The sequence below is a fragment of the Lathyrus oleraceus genome, chromosome 1, assembly GCF_024323335.1.
Source record: "Lathyrus oleraceus cultivar Zhongwan6 chromosome 1, CAAS_Psat_ZW6_1.0, whole genome shotgun sequence".
NCBI classification, from domain to species: Eukaryota; Viridiplantae; Streptophyta; class Magnoliopsida; order Fabales; family Fabaceae; genus Lathyrus; species Lathyrus oleraceus.
In genome coordinates, this window is record NC_066579.1 from 443,116,262 (window position 1) to 443,135,843 (window position 19,582).

A 19,582-nucleotide genomic window follows, 5' to 3' on the forward strand; every position below is an offset into this window, starting at 1 on the left:
TACTTGGGGTCTGTGGGTGGCTGAGGGTACATTATGCGTTGTAAAAAATTTCACTTGTTTTTCTTTGGTGTTCATTTGACAGCGACTATTATATTTTTCTCTCTGAATTTGGAATTTCCATGTTATGTCCTTGTGTTTGTGTATGTGTTATTTTAATTTCTCCATGTTGATATTTTCTAACAATTGTTATCATAGCTTATGGTTCCATCCAGGGATAAGAGTTATAAGTATGCTTTATGGTTGCAACTTTATCTGATTTTTCACATCAAGTGTTGTTGAGCTACTGTCAGAAGTTCCACTAGGTGGATTGGGCTAGATAAAATTGAGAGAATAATTATTTTTTACATAAGGTAATGATTAATGCTCAGTACATGAGTATTTATTAACATTGATGAAAGGTCTACTATAAGATTGGGTCAATAAAGAAGTTTCATCAGAATTTTTCAAACTGGTTTTTGATATGTGGAAATTATTTTAGAAGTTTTTATACTTGTGGATTATAATTTTTCTTAATTTTTAAATGAATCAACCAATTGTTTTATAAAATTAAACAAAAAAGCAAGAATAAAATAAGAATGAAAGTACAAAATTGAGAAAGCAAATAATAATAAAATATCAAAATTGAAAAAAAAATGGCATATGATGGATATTAATAATTGAAACACTTATATTAATATTAAATAATAGTAAGAAAAACATAAATATAATAATTTCATTATTTAATTAATAAATACTTTTATATTCAACAAATGTAGATTTTATACTTGTAGAAATTTATTTTTCTTAATTTTGAAATGAATCTACCATTTATTTTAAACAATGGAAAAAAAGCAAGTACAAAATAGAGAAATAAAATGATCAAAAATTAAAAATAGGATGAAAAAAAGGCTTATGATGTATATTAATTATTCACACAATGCTATTAATATAAAATAATAGTAATAAATACATATGTTGCTACCCAGGATTGAACTGGAGACCTTTATTGTGTAAGACTGACGTGATAACCACTACACCACAACAACATTTGGGTTATTCAACTAATTTTATTCAATACATATATATTAGACACGGAAATAAATTATTAATTAAAATGACACTAATGACTATTTTACAATTGTATCTCTCAAGATTTGAACTCAATTTCTTTAAATTAATAGACTAAATTCTTCCAAATCACCAAAAATATGTTAGTATAGATTGAAAATATACATGTTCAACAAGTCTCACACCACTTAGTTTTGTAAAGGAAGAGGGAGTTTAAGACTATATAATGGATTCAATTTATTCATTATAAAATGCATCAGTCAAAAACACTTTAAACTTGTATTTGGCGTCTTCTATTTTTAATTCGCTTATACTCTTGTGTTATAGTGTTGGGAGATGTAATTATGTACTTGCTTTGCGGTGTGGGTGTACTCGGGGTCTGAGGGTGGTTGAGGGTAAATTATGCGTTGTAACAATTTTTACAGTCTTTTCTTTGGTTGCCATTTGACAACGACTGTTATATTTTTTTCTCTGAATTTGGAGTTTCCATGTTATGTCCTTGTGTTTGTGTATGTGTTATTTTAATTTCTCCATGTTGATATTTTATAACTATTGTTATCATAGCTTTTGGTTCCATCCAGGGATAAGAGTTCTAACTATGCTTTATGGTTGCAACTTTATCTGATCTTTCAGATCAAATGTTGTTGAGCTACTGTCAGAAGTTCCACTATATGGATTGGGCTAGATAATATTGAGAGAATAATTATTTTTTACATGTGGAAAATTCAAATCAAATATGTGTTGATATGACAAGGATTACATAATATATTGATTAATGCTCAGTACATGAGTATTTATTAACACTAATGAAAGGTCTACAATAATACTATGTCATCAAAGAAATTTCATCATAATTTTTCAAACTGGTTTTCGATATGTGGAAATTATTTGAGAATTTGTATACTTGTTGAATATTATTTTTCTTAATTTTGAACTGAATCTACCAATTGTTTTATAAAATTAAATAAAAAGCAAGAATAAAATAAGAATGAGAGTACAAAATAGAGAAAGAAAATAAGAAAAAAATATCAAAATAGAAAAAATATGGAATATGATGGATATTAATAATTGAAACACTTATATTAATATAAAATAATAGTAACAAAAACAAAAGAAAAAAAATTTAATTATTTTATTAATAAATATTTTTATAATCTACAAATCTTGATTTTATACTCTTGTGTTAGAGTGTTGTGACATGTAATTATGTACTTGCTTTGAGGTGTGGGTGTACTTGGGGTCTGGGGGTGGCTGAGGGTACATTATTCGTTGTAAAAATTTTCACTTGTTTTTCTTTGTTGTTCATTTGACAGCGACTATTATATTTTTCTCTCTGAATTTGGAATTTCCATGATATGTCCTTGTGTTTGTGTATGTGTTATTTTAATTTCTCCATGTTGATATTTTCTAACAATTGTTATCATAGCTTATGGTTCCATCCAGGGATAAGAGTTATAAGTATGCTTTATGGTTGCAACTTTATCTGATCTTTCACATCAAGTGTTGTTGAGCTACTGTCAGAAGTTCCACTAGGTGGATTGGGCTAGATAAAATTAAGAGAATAATTATTTTTTACATAAGTTAATGATTAATGTTCAGTACATGAGTATTTATTAACATTGATGAAAGGTCTACTATAAGATTGTGTCAATAAAGAAGTTTCATCAGAATTTTTCAAACTAGTATTTGATATGTGGAAATTATTTTAGAAATTTTTATACTTGTGGATTATAATTTTTCTTAATTTTTAAATGAATCAACCAATTGTTTTATAAAATTAAACAAAAAAGCAAGAATTAAATAAGAATGAAAGTACAAAATAGAGAAAGCAAATAATAATAAAATATCAAAATAGAAAAAAATGGCATATGATGGATATTAATAATTGAAACACTTATATTAATATTAAATAATAGTAAGAAAAACATAAATATAATAATTTAATTATTTAATTAATAAATATTTTTATATTCAACAAATGTAGATTTGATACTTGTAGAAATTTATTTTTCTTAATTTTGAAATGAATCTACCATTTATTTTAAACAATGGAAAAAAAGAAAGAACAAAATATAGAAATAAAATGATCAAAAATTAAAAATAGGATGAAAAAGAAAACTTATGATGTATATTAATTATTCACACAATGCTATTAATATGAAATAATAGTAATAAATACATATGTTGCTACCCAGGATTGAACTGGAGACCTTCAGTGTGTAAGACTGACGTGATAACCACTACACCACAGCAACATTTGGGTTATTCAACTAATTTTATTCAATACATATATATTAGAGACGGAAACAAATTATTAAGTAAAATGACACTAATTACTATTTTACAATTGTATCTCTCAAGATTTGAACTCAATTTCTATAGATTAATAGACTAAATTCTTCCAAATCACCAAAAATATGTTAGTATAGATTGAAAATATACATGTTCAACAAGTCTCACACCACTTAGTTTTGTAAAGGAAGAGGGAGTTTAAGACTATATAATGGATTCAATTTATTCATTATAAAATGCATCAGTCAAAAACACTTTAAACTTGTATTTGGCGTCTTCTATTTTTAATTCGCTTATACTCTTGTGTTATAGTGTTGGGAGATGTAATTATGTACTTGCTTTGCGGTGTGGGTGTACTCGGGGTCTGGGGGTGGTTGAGGGTAAATTATGCGTTGTAACAATTTTTACAGTCTTTTCTTTGGTTGCCATTTGACAACGACTGTTATATTTTTCTCTCTAAATTTGGAGTTTCCATGTTATGTCCTTGTGTTTGTGTATGTGTTATTTCAATTTCTCCATGTTGATATTTTATAATAATTGTTATCATAGCTTTTGGTTCCATCCAGGGATAAGAGTTCTAACTATGCTTTATGGTTGCAACTTTATCTGATCTTTCAGATCAAGTGTTTTTGAGCTACTGTCAGAAGTTCCACTATATGGATTGGGCTAGATAATATTGAGAGAATAATTATTTTTTACATGTGGAAAATTCAAATCAAATATGTGTTGATATGACAAGGATTACATAGTATATTGATTAATGCTCAGTACATGAGTATTTATTGACACTAATGAAAGGTCTACAATAATACTATGTCAACAAAGAAGTTTCATCATAATTTTTCAAACTGGTTTTCGATATGTGGAAATTATTTGAGAATTTTTATACTTGTTGAATATTATTTTTCTTAATTTTGAACTGAATCTACCAATTGTTTTATAAAATTAAATAAAAAGCAAGAATAAAATAAGAATGAGAGTACAAAATAGAGAAAGCAAATAATAAAAAAAATATCAAAATAGAAAAAATATGGAATATGATGGATATTAATAACTGAAACACTTATATTAATATGAAATAATAGTAACAAAAACAAAAAAAAATAATAATTTAATTATTTTATTAATAAATATTTTTATAATCTACAAATCTTGATTTTATTCTCTGGTGTTAGAGTGTTGTGACATGTAATTATGTACTTGCTTTGAGGTGTGGGTGTACTTGGGGTCTGGGGGTGGCTGAGGGTACATTATGCGTTGTAAAAATTTTCACTTGTTTTTCTTTGGTGTTCATTTGACAGCGACTCTTATATTTTTCTCTATGAATTTGGAATTTCCATGTTATGTCCTTGTGTTTGTGTATGTGTTATTTTAATTTCTCCATGTTGATATTTTCTAACAATTGTTATCATAGCTTATGGTTCCATCCAGGGATAAGAGTTATAAGTATGCTTTATGGTTGCAACTTTATCTGATCTTACACATCAAGTGTTGTTGAGCTACTGTCAGAAGTTCCACTAGGTGGATTGGGCTAGCTAAAATTGAGAGAATAATTATTCTTTACATAAGTTAATGATTAATGCTGAGTACATGAGTATTTATTAACATTGATGAAAGGTCTACTATAAGATTGTGTCAATAAAGAAGTTTCATCAAAAAATTTCAAACTGGTTTTTGATATGTGGAAATTATTTTAGAAGTTTTTATACTTGTGGATTATAATTTTTCTTAATTTTTAAATGAGTCTACCAATTGTTTTGTAAAATTAAACAAAAAAGCAAGAATTAAATAAGAATGAAAGTACAAAATAGAGAAAGCAAATAATAATAAAATATCAAAATAGAAAAAAATGGCATATGATGGATATTAATAATTGAAACACTTATATTAATATTAAATAATAGTAAGAAAAACATAAATATAATAATTTAATTATTTAATTAATAAATATTTTTATATCCAACAAATGTAGATTTTATACTTGTAGAAATTTATTTTTCTTAATTTTGAAATGAATCTACCATTTATTTTAAACAATGGAAAAAAAGCAAGAACAAAATATAGAAATAAAATGATAAAAAATTAAAAATAGGATGAAAAAAAAGGATTATGATGTATATTAATTATTCACACAATGCTATTAATATGAAATAATAGTAATAAATACATATTTTGCTGCCCATAATTGAACTGGAGACCTTCAGTGTGTAAGACTGACGTGATAACCACTACACCACAACAACATTTGTTTTATTCAACTAATTTTATTCAATACATATATATTAGAGATGGAAACAAATTATTAATTAAAATGACACTAATGACTATTTTACAATTGTATCTCTCAATATTTGAACTCAATTTCTTTAGATTAATAGACTAAATTCTTCCAAATCACCAAAAATATGTTAGTATAGATTGAAAATATACATGTTCAACAACTCTCACACCACTTAGTTTTGTAAAGGAAGAGGGAGTTTAAGACTATATAATGGATTCAATTTGTATTTGGCGTCTTCTATTTTTAATTCGCTTATACTCTTGTGTTATAGTGTTGTGAGATGTAATTATGTACTTGTTTTGCGGTGTGGGTGTACTCGGGGTTTGGGGGTGGTTGAGGGTAAATTATGCGTTGTAACAATTTTTACAGTCTTTTCTTTGGTTGCCATTTGACAACGACTGTTATATTTTTCTCTCTGAATTTGGAGTTTCCATGTTATGTCCTTGTGTTTGTGTATGTGTTATTTTAATTTCTCCATGTTGATATTTTATAACAATTGTTATCATAGCTTTTGGTTCCATCCAGGGATAAGAGTTCAAACTATGCTTTATGGTTGCAACTTTATCTGATCTTTTAGATCAAGTGTTGTTGAGCTACTGTCAGAAGTTCCACTATATGGATTGGGCTAGATAATATTGAGAGAATAATTATTTTTTACATGTGGAAAATTCAAATCAAATATGTGTTGATATGACAAGGATTACATAATATATTGATTAATGCTTAGTACATGAGTATTTATTAACACTAATGAAAGGTCTACAATAATACTATGTCAACAAAGAAGTTTCATCATAATTTTTTTAACTGGTTTTCGATATGTGGAAATTATTTGAGAATTTTTATACTTGTTGAATATTATTTTTCTTAATTTTGAACTGAAACTACCAATTGTTTTATAAAATGAAATAAAAAGCAAGAATAAAATAAGAATGAGAGTACAAAATAGAGAAAGCAAATAATAAAAAAATATCAAAATAGAAAAAATATGGCATATGATGGATATTAATAATTGAAACACTTGTATTAATATGAAATAATAGTAACAAAAACAAAAAAGTAATAATTTAATTATTTTATTAATAAATATTTTTATAATCTACAAATCTTGATTTTATACTCTCGTGTTAGAGTGTTGTGAGATGTAATTATGTACTTTCTTTGAGGTGTGGGTGTACTCGGGGTCTGGGGGTGGCTGAGGGTACATTATGCGTTGTAAAAAATTTCACTTGTTTTTCTTTGGTTGTCATTTGACAGCGACTGTTATATTTTTATCTCTGAATTTGGAATTTCCATGTTATGTCCTTGACTTTGTGTATGTGTTATTTTAATTTCTCCAGGTTGATATTTTCTAACAATTGTTATCATAGCTTATGGTTCCATCCAGGGATAAGAGTTCTAAGTAGGCTTTATGGTTGCAACTTTATCTGATCTTTCACATCAAGTGTGGTTGAGCTAAGGTCAGAAGATCCACTAGGTGGATTGGGCTAGATAAAATTGAGAGAATAATTATTTTTTACATAAGTTATTGATTAATGCTCAGTACATGAGTATTTATTAACATTGATGAAAGGTCTACTATAAGATTATGTCAACAAAGAAGTTTCATCAGAGCTTTTCAAACTGGTTTTCGATATGTGGAAATTATTTGAGAATTTTTATACTTGTTGAATATTATTTTTCTTAATTTTGAACTGAATCTACCAATTGTTTTATAGAATTAAATAAAAAGCAAGAATAAAATAAGAATGAGAGTACAAAATAGAGAAAGCAAATAATAAAAAAATATCAAAATAGAAAAAATATGGCATATGATGGATATTAATAATTGAAACACTTCTATTAATATGAAATAATAGTAACAAAAACAAAAAAGTAATAATTTAATTATTTTATTAATAAATATTTTTATAATCTACAAATCTTGATTTTATACTCTCGTGTTAGAGTGTTGTGAGATGTAATTACGTACTTGCTTTGAAGTGTGGGTGTACTCGGGGTCTGTGGATGGCTGAGGGTACATTATGTGTTGTAAAAATTTTCACTTGTTTTTCTTTGGTTGTCATTTGACAGCGACTGTTATATTTTTCTCTCTGAATTTGGAATTTCCATGTTATGTCCTTGTGTTTGTGTATGTGTTATTTTAATTTCTCCATGTTGATATTTTCTAACAATTGTTATCATAGCTTATGGTTCCATCCAGGGATAAGAGTTCTAAGTATGCTTTATGGTTGCAACTTTATCTGATCTTTCACATCAAGTGTTGTTGAGCTACGGTCAGAAGTTCCACTAGGTGGATTGGGCTAGATAAATTTGAGAGAATAATTATTTTTTACATAAGTTAATGATTAATGCTCAGTTCATGAGTATTTATTAACATTGATGAAAGGTCTACTATAAGATTATGTCAACAAAGAAGTTTAATCAAAATATTTCAAACTCGTTTTCGATATGTGGAAATTATTTGAGAAGTTTTTATACTTGTGGATTATAATTTTTCTTAATTTTTAAATTAATCTACCAATTGTTTTATAAAATTAAACAAAAAAGCAAGAATAAAATAAGAATGAAAGTACAAAATAGAAAAAGCAAATAATAATAAAATATCAAAATAGAAAAAAATGGCATATGATGGATATTAATAATTGAAACACTTATTTTAATATGAAATAATAGTAAGAAATACATAAATATAATAATTTACTTATTTTATTATTAAATATTTTTATATTCAACAAATGTAGATTTTATACTTGTAGAAATTTATTTTTCTTAATTTTGAAATGAATCTATCATTTATTTTATACAATGGAAAAAAAGCAATAACAAAATATAGAAATAAAATGATCAAAAATTAAAAATAGGAAGAAAAAGAAGGCTTATGATGTATATTAATTATTCAAACAATGCTATTAATATATGAAATAATAATAATAAATACATATGTTGCTGCCCAGGATTGAACTGGAGACCTTCAGTGTGTAAGACTGACGTGATAACCACTACACCACAGCAACATCTAGGTTATTCAACTAATTTAATTCAATACATATATATTAGAGATGGCAACAAATTATTAATTAAAATGACACTAATGACTATTTTACAATTGTATCTCTCAAGATTTGAACTCAATTTCTTTAGATTAATAGACTAAATTCTTCCAAATCACCAAAAATATGTTAGTATAGATTGAATATATACATGTTCAACAAGTCTCACACCATTTAATTTTGTAAGGGAAGAGGGAGTTTAAGACTATATAATGGATTCAATTTATTCATTATAAAATGCATCAGTCAAAAATACTTTAAACTTGTATTTGGCGTCTTCTATTTTTAATTCGCTTATACTCTTGTGTTATAGTGTTGTGAGATGTAATTATGTACTTGTTTTGAGGTGTGGGTGTACTCGGGGTCTGGGGGTGGTTGAGGGTAAATTATGCGTTATAACAATTTTTACAGTCTTTTCTTTGGTTGTCATTTGACAGCGACTATTATATTTTTCTCTCTGAATTTGGAGTTTCCATGTTATGTCCTTGTGTTTGTGTATGTGTTATTTTAATTTCTCCATGTTGATATTTTATAACAATTTTTATCATAGCTTTTGGTTCCATCCAGGGATAAGAGTTCTAAGTATGCTTTATGGTTGCGACTTTATCTGAGCTTTCAGATCAAGTGTTGTTGAGCTACGGTCAGAAGTTCCACTATATGGATTGGGCTAGATAATATTGAGAGAATAATTATTTTTTACATGTGGAAGGTTCAAATCAAATATGTGCTGATATGACAAGGATTACATAATATATTGATTAATGCTCAGTACATGAGTATTTATTAACATTGATGAAAGGTCTACTATAAGATTATGTCAACAAAGAAGTTTCATAACAGCTTTTCAAACTGGTTTTCGAAATGTGGAAATTATTTGAGAATTTTTATACTTGTTGAATATTATTTTTCTTAATTTTGAACTGAATCTACCAATTGTTTTATAAAATTAAATAAAAAGCAAGAATAAAATAAGAATGAGAGTACAAAATAGAGAAAGCAAATAATAAAAAAATATCAAAATAGAAAAAATATGGCATTGGATGGATATTAATAATTGAAACACTTCTATTAATATGAAATAATAGTAACAAAAACAAAAAAGTAATAATTTAATTATTTTATTAATAAATATTTTTATAATCTACAAATCTTGATTTTATACTCTCGTGTTAGAGTGTTGTGAGATGTAATTATGTACTTGTTTTGAGGTGTGGGTGTACTCGGGGTCTGTGGGTGGCTGAGGGTACATTATGCATTGTAAAATTTTTCACTTGTTTTTCTTTGGTTGTCATTTGACAGCGACTGTTATATTTTTCTCTCTGAATTGGGAATTTCCATGTTATGTCCTTGTGTTTGTGTATGTGTTATTTTAATTTCTCCATGTTGATATTTTCTAACAATAGTTATCATAGCTTATGGTTCCATCCAGGGATAAGAGTTCTAAGTATGCTTTATGGTTGCAACTTTATCTGATCTTTCACATCAAGTGTGGTTGAGCTACGGTCAGAAGTTCCACTAGGTGGATTGGGCTAGATAAAATTGAGAGAATAATTATTTTTTACATAAGTTATTGATTAATGCTCAGTACATGAGTATTTATTAACATTGATGAAAGGTCTACTATAAGATTAAGTCAACAAAGAAGTTTCATCAGAGCTTTTCAAACTGGTTTTCGATATGTGGAAATTATTTGAGAAGTTTTTATACTTGTGGATTATAATTTTTCTTAATTTTTAAATGAATCTACCAATTGTTTTATAAAATTAAACAAAAAAGCAAGAATAAAATAAGAATGAGAGTACAAAATAGAGAAAGCAAATAATAAAAAAATATCAAAATAGAAAAAATATGGCATATGATGGATATTAATAATTGAAACACTTCTATTAATTTGAAATAATAGTAACAAAAACAAAAAAGTAATAATTTAATTATTTTATTAATAAATATTTTTATAATCTACAAATCTTGATTTTATACTCTAGTGTTAGAGTGTTGTGAGATGTAATTATGTACTTGATTTGAGGTGTGGGTGTACTCGGGGTCTGGGGTGGCTGAGGGTACATTATGCGTTGTAAAAAAATTTCACTTGTTTTTCTTTGGTTGTCATTTGACAGCGACTGTTATATTTTTATCTCTGAATTTGGAATTTCCATGTTATGTCCTTGTGTTTGTGTATGTGTTATTTTAATTTCTCCATGTTGATATTTTCTAACAATTGTTATCATAGCTTATGGTTCCATCCAGGGATAAGAGTTCTAAGTATGCTTTATGGTTGCGACTTTATCTGAGCTTTCAGATCAAGTGTTGTTGAGCTACTGTCAGAAGTTCCACTATATGGATTGGGCTAGATAATATTGAGAGAATAATTATTTTTTACATGTGGAAAGTTCAAATCAAATATGTGCTGATATGACAAGGATTACATAATATATTGATTAATGCTCAGTACATGAGTATTTATTAACATTGATGAAAGGTCTACTATAAGATTATGTCAACAAAGAAGTTTCATAAGAGCTTTTCAAACTGGTTTTCGATATGTGGAAATTATTTGAGAATTTTTATACTTGTTGAATATTATTTTTCTTAATTTTGAACTGAATCTACCAATTGTTTTATAAAATTAAATAAAAAGCAAGAATAAAATAAGAATGAGAGTACAAAATAGAGAAAGCAAATAATAAAAAAAAATCAAAATAGAAAAAATATGGCATTGGATGGATATTAATAATTGAAACACTTCTATTAATATGAAATAATAGTAACAAAAACAAAAAAGTAATAATTTAATTATTTTATTAATAAATAGTTTTATAATCTACAAATCTTGATTTTATACTCTCGTGTTAGAGTGTTGTGAGATGTAATTATGTACTTGTTTTGAGGTGTGGGTGTACTCGGGGTCTGTGGGTGGCTGAGGGTACATTATGCGTTGTAAAAATTTTCACTTGTTTTTCTTTGGTTGTCATTTGACAGCGACTGTTATATTTTTCTCTCTGAATTGGGAATTTCCATGTTATGTCCTTGTGTTTGTGTATGTGTTATTTTAATTTCTCCATGTTGATATTTTCTAACAATTGTTATCATAGCTTATGGTTCCATCCAGGGATAAGAGTTCTAAGTATGCTTTATGGTTGCAACTTTATCTGATCTTTCACATCAAGTGTGGTTGAGCTACGGTCAGAAGTTCCACTAGGTGGATTGGGCTAGATAAAATTGAGAGAATAATTATTTTTTACATAAGTTATTGATTAATGCTCAGTACATGAGTATTTATTAACATTGATGAAAGGTCTACTATAAGATTATGTCAACAAAGAAGTTTCATCAGAGCTTTTCAAACTGGTTTCGATATGTGGAAATTATTTGAGAAGTTTTTATACTTGTGGATTATAATTTTTTCTTAATTTTTAAATGAATCTACCAATTGTTTTATAAAATTAAACAAAAAAGCAAGAATAAAATAAGAATGAGAGTACAAAATAGAGAAAGCAAATAATAAAAAAATATCAAAATAGAAAAAATATGGCATATGATGGATATTAATAATTGAAACACTTCTATTAATTTGAAATAATAGTAACAAAAACAAAAAAGTAATAATTTAATTATTTTATTAATAAATATTTTTATAATCTACAAATCTTGATTTTATACTCTAGTGTTTGAGTGTTGTGAGATGTAATTATGTACTTGATTTGAGGTGTGGGTGTACTCGGGGTCTGGGGTGGCTGAGGGTACATTATGCGTTGTAAAAAAATTTCACTTGTTTTTCTTTGGTTGTCATTTGACAGCGACTGTTATATTTTTATCTCTGAATTTGGAATTTCCATGTTATGTCCTTGTGTTTGTGTATGTATTATTTTAATTTCTCCATGTTGATATTTTCTAACAATTGTTATCATAGCTTATGGTTCCATCCAGGGATAAGAGTTCTAAGTATGCTTTATGGTTGCAACTTTATCTGATCTTTCACATCAAGTGTGCTTGAGCTACGGTCAGAATTTCCACTAGAAGGATTGGGCTAGATAAAATTGAGAAAATAATTATTTTTTACATAAGTTATTGATTAATGCTCAGTACATGAGTATTTATTAACATTGATGAAAGGTCTACTATAAGATTATGTCAACAAAGAAGTTGCATCAGAGCTTTTCAAACTGGTTTTCGATATGTGGAAATTATTTGAGAATTTTTATACTTGTTGAATATTATTTTTCTTAATTTTGAACTGCATCTACCAATTGTTTTATAAAATTAAATATAAAGCAAGAATTAAATAAGAATGAGAGTACAAAATAGAGAAAGCAAATAATAAAAAAATATCAAAATAGAAAAAATATGGCATATGATGGATATTAATAATTGAAACACTTCTATTAATATGAAATAATAGTAACAAAAACAAAAAAGTAATAATTTAATTATTTTATTAATAAATACTTTTATAATCTATAATTCTTGATTTTATTCTCTCGTGTTAGAGTGTTGTGAGATGTAATTACGTACTTGCTTTGAGGTGTGGGTGTACTCGGGGTCTGTGGGTGGCTGAGGGTACATTATGCGTTGTAAAAATTTTCACTTGTTTTTCTTTGGTTGTTATTTGACAGCGACTGTTATATTTTTCTCTCTGAATTTGGAATTTCCATGTTATGTCCTTGTGTTTGTGTATGTGTTATTTTAATTTCTCCATGTTGATATTTTCTAACAATTGTTATCATAGCTTATGGTTCCATCCAGGGATAAGAGTTCTAAGTATGCTTTATGGTTGCAACTTTATCTGATCTTTCACATCAAGTGTGGTTGAGCTACGGTCAGAAGTTCCACTAGGTGGATTGGGCTAGATAAAATTGAGAGAATAATTATTTTTTACATAAGTTATTGATTAATGCTCAGTACATGAGTATTTATTAACATTGATGAAAGGTCTACTATAAGATTATGTCAACAAAGAAGTTTCATCAAAGCTTTTCAAACTGGTTTTCGATATGCGGAAATTATTTGAGAAGTTTTTATACTTGTGGATTATAATTTTTCTTATTTTTTAAATGAATCTACCAATTGTTTTATAAAATTAAACAAAAAAGCAAGAATAAATAAGAATGAAAGTACAAAATAGAGAAAGCAAACAATAATAAAATATCAAAATAGAAAAAAATGGCATATGATGGATATTAATAATTGAAACACTTATATTAATATGAAATAATAGTACGAAAAACATAAATATAATAATTTAATTATTTTATTAATAAATATTTTTATATTCAACAAATGTAGATTTTATACTTGTAGAAATTTATTTTTCTTAATTTTGAAATGAATCTACCATTCTTTTTAAACAATGGAAAAAAAGCAAGAACAAAATATAGAAATAAAATGATCAAAAATTAAAAATAGGAAGAAAAAAAGGCTTATGATGTATATTAATTATTCGAACAATGCTATTAATATGAAATAATAATAATAAATACATATGTTGTTGCCCAGGATTGAACTAGAGACCTTCAGTGTGTAAGACTGACATGATAACCACTACACCACAACAACATTTGGCTTATTAAACTAAATTAATTCAATACATATATATTAGAGATGGAAACAAATTATTAATTAAAATGACACTAATAACTATTTTACAATTGTATCTCTCAAGATTTGAACTCAATTTCTTTAGATTAATAGACTAAATTCTTCCAAATCACCAAAAATATGTTAGTATAGATTGAAAATATACATGTTCAACAAGTCTCACACCACTTAGTTTTGTAAAGGAAGAGGGAGTTTAAGACTATATAATGGATTCAATTAATTCATTATAAAATGCATCAGTCAAAAATACTTTAAACTTGTATTTGGCGTCTTCTATTTTTAATTCGCTTATACTCTTGTGTTATATTGTTGTGAGATGTAATTATGTACTTGTTTTGAGGTGTGGGTGTACTCGGGGTTTGTGGGTGGCTGAGGGTACATTATGCGTTGTAAAAAATTTCACTTGTTTTTCTTTGGTTGTCATTTGACAGCGACTGTTATATTTTTCTCTCTGAATTGGGAATTTCCATGTTATGTCCTTGTGTTTGTGTATGTGTTATCTTAATTTCTCCATGTTGATATTTTCTAACAATTGTTATCATAGCTTATGGTTCCATCCAGGGATAAGAGTTCTAAGTATGCTTTATGGTTGCAACTTTATCTGATCTTTCACATCAAGTGTGGTTGAGCTACGGTCAGAAGTTCCACTAGGTGGATTGGGCTAGATAAAATTGAGAGAATAATTATTTTTTACATAAGTTATTGATTAATGCTCAGTACATGAGTATTTATTAACATTGATGAAAGGTCTACTATAAGATTATGTCAACAAAGAAGTTTCATCAGAGCTTTTCAAACTGGTTTTCGATATGTGGAAATTATTTGAGAAGTTTTTATACTTGTGATTATAATTTTTCTTAATTTTTAAATGAATCTACCAATTGTTCTATAAAATTAAACAAAAAAGCAAGAATAAAATAAGAATGAGAGTACAAAATAGAGAAAGCAAATAATAAAAAAATATCAAAATAGAAAAAATATGGCATATGATGGATATTAATAATTGAAACACTTCTATTAATATGAAATAATAGTAACAAAAACAAAAAGGTAATAATTTAATTATTTTATTAATAAATATTTTTATAATCTACAAATCTTGATTTTATACTCTAGTGTTAGAGTGTTGTGAGATGTAATTATGTACTTGATTTGAGGTGTGGGTATACTCGGGGTCTGGGGTGGCTGAGGGTACATTATGCGTTGTAAAAAAATTTCACTTGTTTTTCTTTGGTTGTCATTTGACAGCGACTGTTATATTTTTATCTCTGAATTTGGAATTTCCATGTTATGTCGTTGTGTTTGTGTATGTGTTATTTTAATTTCTCCATGTTGATATTTTCTAACAATTGTTATCATAGCTTATGGTTCCATCCAGGGATAAGATTTCTAAGTATGCTTTATGGTTGCAACTTTATCTGATCTTTCACATCAAGTGTGCTTGAGCTACGGTCAGGAGTTCCACTAGGTGGATTGGGCTAGATAAAATTGAGAGAATAATTATTTTTTACATAAGTTATTGATTAATGCTCAGTACATGAGTATTTATTAACATTGATGAAAGGTCTACTATAAGATTATGTCAACAAAGAAGTTTCATCAGAGCTTTTCAAACTGGTTTTCGATATGTGGAAATTATTTGAGAATTTTTATACTTGTTGAATATTATTTTTCTTAATTTTGAACTGAATCTACCAATTGTTTTATAAAATTAAATATAAAGCAAGAATTAAATAAGAATGAGAGTACAAAATAGAGAAAGCAAATAATAAAAAAATATCAAAATAGAAAAAATATGGCATATGATGGATATTAATAATTGAAACACTTCTATTAATATGAAATAATAGTAACAAAAACAAAAAAGTAATAATTTAATTATTTTATTAATAAATATTTTTATAATCTATAAATCTTGATTTTATACTCTCGTGTTAGAGTGTTGTGAGATGTAATTACGTACTTGCTTTGAGGTGTGGGTGTACTCGGGGTCTGTGGGTGGCTGAGGGTACATTATGCGTTGTAAAAATTTTCACTTGTTTTTCTTTGGTTGTCATTTGACAGCGACTGTTATATTTTTCTCTCTGAATTTGGAATGTCCATGTTATGTCCTTGTGTTTGTGTATGTGTTATTTTAATTTCTCCATGTTGATATTTTCTAACAATTGTTATCATAGCTTATGGTTCCATCCAGGGATAAGAGTTCTAAGTATGCTTTATGGTTGCAACTTTATCTGATCTTTCACATCAAGTGTGGTTGAGCTACGGTCAGAAGTTCCACTAGGTGGATTGCGCTAGATAAAATTGAGAGAATAATTATTTTTTACATAAGTTATTGATTAATGCTCAGTACATGAGTATTTATTAACATTGATGAAAGGTCTACTATAAGATTATGTCAACAAAGAAGTTTCATCAAAGCTTTTCAAACTGGTTTTCGATATGTGGAAATTATTTGAGAAGTTTTTATACTTGTGGATTATAATTTTTCTTAATTTTTAAATGAATCTACCAATTGTTTTATAAAATTAAACAAAAAAGCAAGAATAAATAAGAATGAAAGTACAAAATAGAGAAAGCAAACAATAATGAAATATCAAAATAGAAAAAAATGGCATATGATGGATATTAATAATTGAAACACTTATATTAATATGAAATAATAGTAAGAAAAACATAAATATAATAATTTAATTATTTTATTAATAAATATTTTTATATTCAACAAATGTAGATTTATACTTGTAGAAATTTATTTTTCTTATTTTGAAATGAATCTACCATTTATTTTAAACAATGGAAAAAAGCAAGAACAAAATATAGAAATAAAATGATCAAAAATTAAAAATAGGAAGAAAAAAAGGCTTATGATGTATATTAATTATTCAAACAATGCTATTATTATGAAATAATAATAATAAATACATATGTTACTGCCCAGGATTGAACTGGAGACCTTCAGTGTGTAAGACTGACATGATAACCACTACACCACAACAACATTTGGGTTATTGAACTAATTTAATTCAATACATATATATTAGAGATGGAAACAAATTATTAATTAAAATGACACTAATGACTATTTTACAATTGTATCTCTCAAGATTTGAACTCAATTTCTTTAGATTAATAGACTAAATTCTTCCAAATCACCAAAAATATGTTAGTATAGATTGAAAATATACATGTTCAACAAGTCTCACACCACTTAGTTTTGTAAAGGAAGAGGGAGTTTAAGACTATATATGGATTCAATTATTCATTATAAAATGCATCAGTCAAAAATACTTTAAACTTGTATTTGGCGTCTTCTATTTTTAATTCGCTTATACTCTTGTGTTATATTGTTGTGAGATGTAATTATGTACTTGTTTTAAGGTGTGGGTGTACTCGGGGTCTGTGGGTGGCTGAGGGTACATTATGCGTTGTAAAAATTTCACTTGTTTTTTCTTTGGTTGTCATTTGACAGCGACTGTTATATTTTTCTCTCTGAATTGGGAATTTCCATGTTATGTCCTTGTGTTTGTGTATTGTTATTTTAATTTCTCCATGTTATATTTCTAACAATTGTTATCATAGCTTATGGTTCCATCCTGGGATAAGAGTTCTAAGTATGCTTTATGGTTGCAACTTTATCTGATCTTTCACATCAAGTGTGGTTGAGCTACGGTCAGAAGTTCCACTAGGTGGATTGGGCTAGATAAAATTGAGAGAATAATATTTTTTACATAAGTTAATGATTAATGCTCAGTACATGAGTATTTATTAACATTGATGAAAGGTCTACTATAAGATTATGTCAACAAAGGAGTTTATCAGAGCTTTTCAAACTGGTTTTCGATATGTGGAAATTATTTGAGAAGTTTTTATACTTGGGATTATAATTTTTCTTATTTGTAAATGAATCTACCAATTGTTTTATAAAATTAAACCAAAAAGCAAGAATAAAATAAGAATGAAAGTACAAAATAGAGAAAGCAAACAATAATAAAATATCAAAATAGAAAAAATGGCATATGATGATATTAATAATTGAAACACTTATATTAATATGAAATAATAGTAAGAAAAACATAAATATAATAATTTAATTATTTTATTAATAAATATTTTTATATTCAACAAATGTAGATTTTATACTTGTAGAAATTTATTTTTCTTAATTTTGAAATGAATCTACCATTTATTTTAAACAATGGAAAAAAAGCAAGAACAAAATATAGAAATAAAATGATCAAAAATTAAAATAGGAAGAAAAAAAGGCTTATGATGTATATTAATTATTCACACAATGCTATTAATATGAAATAATAAAAATAAATACATATGTTGCTGCCCAGGATTGAACTGGAGACCTTACGTGTGTAAGACTGACATGATAACCACTACACCACAACAACATCTGGCTTATTCAACTAATTTAATTCAATACATATATATTAGAGATGGAAACAAATTATTAATTAAAATGACACTAATGACTATTTTACAATTGTATCTCTCAAGATTTGAACTCAATTTCTTTAGATTAATAGACTAAATTCTTCCAAATCACCTAAAATATGTTAGTATAGATTGAAAATATACATGTTCAACAAGTCTCACACCACTTAGTTTTGTAAAGGAAGAGGGAGTTTAAGACTATATAATGGATTCAATTAATCATTATAAAATGCATCAGTCAAAATACTTTAAACTTGTATTTGGCGTCTTCTATTTTTAATTCGCTTATACTCTTGTGTTATATTGTTGTGAGATGTAATTATGTACTTGTTTTAAGGTGTGGTGTACTCGGGGTCTGTGGGTGGCTGAGGGTACATTATGCGTTGTAAAAAATTTCACTTGTTTTTCTTTGGTTGTCATTTGACAGCGACTGTTGTATTTTTCTCTCTGAATTGGAAATTTCCATGTTATGTCCTTGTGTTTGTGTATGTGTTATTTTAATTTCTCCATGTTGATATTTTCTAACAATTGTTATCATAGCTTATGGTTTCCATCCTGGATAAGAGTTCTAAGTATGCTTTATGGTTGCAACTTTATCTGATCTTTCACATCAAGTGTGGTTGAGCTACGGTCAGAAGTTCCACTAGGTGATTTGGCTAGATAAAATGAGAGAATAATTATTTTTTACATAAGTTAATGATTAATGCTCAGTACATGAGTATTTATTAACATTGATGAAAGGTCTACTATAAGATTATGTCAACAAAGGAGTTTCATCAGAGCTTTTCAAACTGTTTTCGATATGTGGAAATTATTTGAGAAGTTTTTATACTTGTGGATTATAATTTTTCTTAATTTGTAAATGAAT

General features: G+C 26.9%; 4 non-coding genes across 4 annotated transcripts; all 4 read right to left on the bottom strand.

The window, feature by feature from the left end:
• Positions 1-3,229: 3,229 nt before the first annotated feature.
• On the bottom strand, positions 3,230-3,302 carry TRNAV-UAC (transfer RNA valine (anticodon UAC)). Its single transcript has one exon. It is a non-coding gene; the product is annotated as a tRNA-Val (tRNA).
• Positions 3,303-8,564: 5,262 nt separating this feature from the next.
• On the bottom strand, positions 8,565-8,637 carry TRNAV-UAC (transfer RNA valine (anticodon UAC)). The gene has a single exon. It is a non-coding gene; the product is annotated as a tRNA-Val (tRNA).
• A 5,516-nt stretch (positions 8,638-14,153) lies between these two features.
• Positions 14,154-14,226, bottom strand: TRNAV-UAC (transfer RNA valine (anticodon UAC)). The gene has a single exon. It is a non-coding gene; the product is annotated as a tRNA-Val (tRNA).
• A 2,970-nt stretch (positions 14,227-17,196) lies between these two features.
• TRNAV-UAC (transfer RNA valine (anticodon UAC)) lies at positions 17,197-17,269 on the bottom strand. The gene has a single exon. It is a non-coding gene; the product is annotated as a tRNA-Val (tRNA).
• Positions 17,270-19,582: the final 2,313 nt, after the last annotated feature.